The 6,534-nt window shown below is 37.5% G+C and overlaps 1 non-coding gene across 1 annotated transcript; it reads right to left on the bottom strand.

Annotated features, from left to right (window-relative positions):
* Positions 1–4,987: 4,987 nt before the first annotated feature.
* LOC141616292 (small nucleolar RNA R71) lies at positions 4,988–5,094 on the bottom strand. Its single transcript, XR_012530648.1, has one exon. It is a non-coding gene; the product is annotated as a small nucleolar RNA R71 (small nucleolar RNA).
* Positions 5,095–6,534: the final 1,440 nt, after the last annotated feature.

The following is a 6,534-nucleotide window of genomic DNA, read 5'->3' on the forward strand; positions in this document are numbered from 1 at the left end:
TTCAAAAGAAATGCAAAGAAAAGTTGAAAGTTGTCAAGTGTTGAAATGCCAAAAATCAAAAAGAAATGGCAAGAAAGTGTTCTCAAATGTTATATGCCACGAGAAATTGGGGGAAAAAACAAACAACAAAAGCAAACTCCCAAATGAAACTCAAATACTATCAATCCCTTTATCCATCGTATCCACTTTTGTGCATGGTAGAGAGGGGACGACCCTTCTTCTTGTCTAGGCAAGAAGGGGAATTCCGCGATCCTCCAGTGTTTCTAACACCATAGGGAGTCTATTCTTGACAAAAGCATTTAACGATTGAGGACAAAGGTACCCTAGTTTGACACAATTTGGAGGTGATTTATTGGTATCCTTCTAGGCTTAGTAGTTTGAAGAAATTGCATCTATGAAGAAGTGTGTACCCTTGAATTGCTTCCCTTGTAGATAATTTCCGCCACTTAGATGAGAAAAGTGTCTATTCTTTTGTAGATGCATCCATTACTTGATTTTGTGAGCTTTAATGCTTGGATGTATCGCCATTTTGGCAAGACCCACCTTGCCTTGCAAGAAGGCATCCTACCTCATGGTTGTCTTGTTCTGAGTTGAAGGGGCGGAGTGAGACCCGCTAATTCTCTCATATCGGTTATATTATTAGGATAGTTTAAATAAAGGTCTAGTTTTTGTCACCTCTTTACTCGGGACGAGTAAATGTTCGGTTTGGGGATATTTGATGTGAGCATTATTTGCGCACATTTAGTCCCCTAATTGAGCCTATTTTGCATACTATTATAACATTCTATGGCCATTTTATCCGTCAAAACCTTCCTATTTGCTTTTCTATCGCATTTCATATGTTTTGTAGGAAAGAAGATGATAAGGCGGAAATTCCCGTTTTTCGTGCGTATTCGGAAGCTATTTGACGATGTTTGATGGACAAGTATGAAGAGGAAGCAAGAACTAAAGACCAATCCCACAAGAATAAAAAGGAAGTGAAGAAGTAGGATGCTGCCACAGAAGACGAGCGGATTCCCACGAAGACGCCCGTCTTGCAGTGACAACCCGTGCACCACCTCAACAATCCGCCCGTCTTCCTCCTCGGACGCCCGGATTCTCTTACAGCAACTTCCGCCTTTTTCTTTCTCCGTGAAAGATGCCCATCCTTCCAAAAAGACCAGCGTTTCCCTGCTCTAAACTCAAAAGTGTAATTACTAATTTAGCCTTAGTTAACCTAATGAAATCCTACTATAAATACCCGATTTGTAGTAACAAGGGAAGGAATCAAGTTTTCATTAGGTTAATTCAATCCTTCTTTAGATTAGATTAGGAGTAGATTAGAATAGATTATTATTTAATCTTTCCACAAATTACACATTGATCTTTCCTTAATCATTGTTCAAGTTTATTATTAAGTAATCCAAGTTCATCATTGGGTAATTAGAAGATTATTGGGTTTATTGGGAGATTAAAAACCTTCCATCAATCATCAAGTTCTTCTATTATTCTTTGCATTATTATTATTGGAATCTCCATAGGTATAATTCTCTTAATCCTTGTTTTAATTATTTTTAATATTTCTTACTTGTTCATCATGTTTGGCTTTGTTAGTATGATTGACGACCTTATTAACATGTTAAACTTGATCATGAGTGAGTAGCTACTTAGCTAGGATTAATGGGTAATTAGGGAAAATAAACACGGGGAATGATTCATGCTTAAATTAATATGCTTTCATAGTTTATTTGCTTGCTTGTTGTGATCTCAACTTATGCACATGTTATGTTTGATGAAATGCTAAGCCTATGAATCCTTGCATTTACTACCATCACCTATCTTTTCAATGAGACTTGTAAGACATAAACCAACTCGAGTCTCATTAGACCATGCATATAGTTGAGTAGGGTGGATTAAGTCGACTTGTAGGTGTTGTACAATCTAATCGATTCGGCTCCGGGACCCAAACTTCCCTAGGATTGTAAGGTATAAACCAACTCAATCCATCACAACTATAATTGCTTGCATCTAGTAGGAAACATGTTTGTATGATCAACTCCCATGAATCCCTTATGAACCCATGATATCCTAGCATTTTTAATCAATTGTTTACATCTTTCCTTTTGTTGCTTGTTTATTGCTTTTATTAGATTAGAATCATCAACCCATTATAATTGTGACAACCCCAAGCATAACCATAATTAGATTGAATAATTTGAGTAATCACCGTCCCATGGATCGACCTCGACTTACCAATAACTAGTTGTATGTTGAGTATTATAAATGTGTTTGATTGGATGTGACCCGACGACATCACCCATCATTAATGAACAAGCAGCTAGTGGTAGTGGTAAACCTGGATATTAGGTGCAAAGCCACCCTCATCACCAACACTGGTTGCATCTTGGCCATACTTCTTCTTGATCACACTTTGCAATTTGCACCACAATTCAAAGAACCCATCAGTACACCGAGCAAAGACATTATATAGTAGTCAAATGAAGTTCATGCGCAATCAATACTGGTTGATCAAAACACGTACATTAGGCATCAATAAACCGAAAAACAATGTCAGTGAGCCCATAACTCACCTTCTGCTTACACCAACCCCACTCATTCATAGTTCCATCGAGTTGTTGAACCATGAAGTTGTCAATTTCCCTTTGCTGAGATCCTACAGAAAGTAACAAAAGGGATATATAATCAATTGCAAAAGACCGGCATTAGGATTAAGTGATTAACCAAGTATGCAAGACAGTACACATAAATTACAAAGTAATCACAAAAGAAAGAAGGAATCTACTGAGAGCACTTAAATCTGTTGATCTCAAAATAGAGCATATAATCTCGCTGAAATTAAATATAACAGTAGAAAATTGCTTGTCCTGAAATATTTGGCAGTTTAGCTACTTGTGGCAAACTCAATAGAGCCTAGAATGGGCGAATTCAGGCCATCTCCAAACCAAAAAAAGCGATTTAAAAGACAACAATACACAACCCATATAACCAATGAAGCTCATTCACCATGTTTCAGCAATATTCTTCTTTAGATTATCACAATAATCAAACCATAAAGTAATCATAATTCGAATTCTACTCAAAATTCCTAAATTAACATAAACCCTAAGACCAAAATTGATGTCGAAGAGAAGAATAAACTACAAGCAAGAGCTCAATCTTTTCAAACACTTTTCAAACCCTAACATAAGTTTTGTCTCAATCAATCATCATAAATAAACGATATCATACAAAACAATGTCTGCCTTGTCCATAATTGTGACCAACTTTTGCAGCTTCCTTAATCAATCATTGATTCTCATTTTCTGAACCTGTGAGGGTGTATAACACAGCGGCACATAGCAGATTGTATAATCTTGAATTATACATCTTTGATTCTTTTAAATTATAGGGTGTCATACATTCATGAGGAAGAAAAATGGTGTGAGTAAAAATATATATAGGATACTCAAAATAGCACATCAATCATCAGCGGAAAATGACACATTATATGGGTATATTACCCAATTAGTAGAATACTCAAAAGCACATATACAATAAAAAAAAAAACAAGAATATTGACCGTGTATACGAAATACTGAAAAGATTAGATGAAATACCTGGAGAATGGATGCAAGAGGTGTGAAACAGCAAGAAAAGCCCCAATTCTACCCATTTTCATCGACTTTCGTTGTTAATTGTAAAATCCCCATATTTTTAGGGTTCATTAAAGTAAAACACCTCAAATTGGAATACCAACCTGAAATTTTGAAAGAAACAAGTAAGCTTCTCGATTTAAACCCGCAATTCAAATCGTAACATAATAAATCCCATAATTTTCGAATAAGGAGTGCAAACCCTAGAAATTTTGAATCTGGTAAGAAGAGGGGATGAGGCTGACTATGCGACCGAGAACATTATCTTGGCGGTTTGCGGCTGCTGTTTTGATGAATGGCGGGTCTTATTGAGGAATATGAGGATAAAAGGGTTGTTCATTAGAAAAAGATGGAGGAATTTTTTTGTTTTGCTTTGTTTCCGTAACTTATACTGGGTTCGGAGTCTTAGAACTTCGAAGAGACGGTTGGAGTCTTAGACACTTCTTGATGGAGTTTTACTTTTATTTACTTTAATTATTTAATATTTTAATGATAAGTTTAGATAACTGTTAATGTAATAAGCGTTCTCTATTCAATTTTTTATATTACGCTTAGTTAAGAAAGGCGTTCTCTTTATTTCTAGAGAACAGTTATTTAACTTAACCGTTCTCTATTACGTGTTACTTATTCTTGTTTTTGTAGTAGTGGTTGCCGGGGACGGTGTTAACTTGATTTGATTTTCTTAGATTGTTATTAGTTGTGTCTTTCTTTGCCTTGGGGAAGTAAAACTCCTCAAGGTTTGTTCTAATTATTTTCAAGTTGTTTGATATTTTGCATGTCTAGAAAGATCACAAGGTAACTTGTTACCCATTGATCACGAAATTGAAAGGATCTTGACAAACAATAGAAGACTTGCTAGAGGTACTTTAAGAGGTATTGGTGAGGTTGTATATATTCAACCAAACACTATTGAGTTCGTCAACCCTTTTGCAAGTGAAGGTGAGGAGAACCCAACACAAAATCCAACACAAAATCAACCCACAATGCCAAAATTCTCATCACATTCCGTACCAACCGAGGAGAACCTACCCAATGGTACTCCCACACCACAACACTTAACCGGAAATTTTATTGCCAAATCCGCATTTATCCAATTAGTCGAAAGAAGCCAATTTGGGGGGATGCCTAGTGAAGACCCTCACTCTCATATGGAGACTTTTTGTGACTATTGTGATGCGATTTCACAAACCGGTGTGACTCAAGACCAAATTCGATGGATCTTATTTCCTTTCTCTCTAATCGGCACCGCAAAACAATGGTTGAAGAGCCTTGATAAGGCTACTCTTGGAATTGACTCTTGGAAGAAGTTGGCTCTAGCTTTCTACAAAAAATTCTACCCTCTGGAAAAGACTAACATGCTAAGAGCTCAAATTACGGGTTTTAAGCAAAGGGATGAAGAATCTTTGTATGAAGCTTGGGAGCGGTTCAAAGGAATTTGTCGCTCATGTCCTCATCATGGACTTAGCGAGTGGTTCTTGGTACAACAATTTCGGAACGCTCTTTATGAAGACTCAAGAAACATCCTCAACATGGGATCAAATGGCATGTTTACCGAAGTTGACGATAATCAAACTTGGAACAAGATTGAGGAAATGGCGGTCCATAACTCACAATATAGTAGACCTCGCAAGGCTACTAGAGAGGGAAAGCATGAAGTGGACTCCATTACTCAATTGGGTGCACAAATTAGTGCTCACATTGATACCATTAACTTGAAATTCAAAAAGGTTATGGCTAAAATTGAAGAAGCCTCAAAATCACCAAAGCATCATGTTAATGCCATTGTAGTATCTTCATCAATTCCAAGTGGGATATGTGAGAATTGTGGAACTTTGGGACATGACCAAAGTGAATGTAGGGGAACTAATGAGCAAGTGAATGCTTTTCAAGCATACAAGAGTGGTACCCCTTATTCAAACTATTACAATGAAAACACCAAATTCCACCCAAATCTCTCATACAAAAGCCAAAATGTTCAAAACCCTCAACAAACATACACCCCACTTCCCATGAGAAACCAAAATCAAAGACCCTTTTACAATCAAAACCAAGGTTACCAAAATCAAACTCCATACAATCAACAAAATGACCAAGGTTTTGATGTTCAAAAAGCGGTCCTCTAAATGCAAAAGAATCAACAAGAGTTTTTCACTCAAATGCAAAAGTATACTCAAGCAAAGGACATCACCATCAACAACATCCTAGCCCACACAAAAATGTTGGAGACTCAATTGACCCAACTTGCATCTTCAAGTTCTCAAAGGCAAAAGGGGCAATTACCACCTCACGGTAATCCCCCAAGACATGAAACGGTTAGTGTCATTCACTTGAGGAGTGGTACGAGATATGAGGGACCAAAGAAGCAAGTTGAGGATGAAGTTGTGAAAGCTAGTGACAAACAAGAGGTTGTGAAAAACTCCAAGGAAGGAGAACGAACAAAAGAAGAAGTTTCAAAGAAAAGCGAAGAGAAGGCCAAGGAGAAAGAGCCCATCATGATTAGACTTCCATTCCCTAGCCGTCAACCTAAGCCCAAATTTGATGACCAACTTGGGAAATTTATGGAAATTGTGAAGAATTTGGAAGTCTCGATTCCTTTCACGGAATTAATCATTCATGTGCCGGCCTATGCAAAGTACAAGAAGGACATCCTTACGAAAAAGAAGTCGATCCGGAAGCTTGAAACTATCGCCTTCACTAAGGTGAGTAGTGCAATCCTTCAAGGGAGTTCACCTCCGAAATTTAAAGACCCGGGAAGCTTCTCAATACCGTGTACCATTGGCGACACCACGATCAACAAGGCTTTGTGTGATCTAGGAGCAAGCGTGAGTGTTATGCCGTATTCGGTTAGTAAAAGGCTAGGGATGGGAGAGCTTAAATGTACCAACATCACACTCCAAATGGC

This window comes from Silene latifolia, chromosome 11 (genome assembly GCF_048544455.1).
Source record: "Silene latifolia isolate original U9 population chromosome 11, ASM4854445v1, whole genome shotgun sequence".
Classification (NCBI taxonomy): Eukaryota; Viridiplantae; Streptophyta; class Magnoliopsida; order Caryophyllales; family Caryophyllaceae; genus Silene; species Silene latifolia.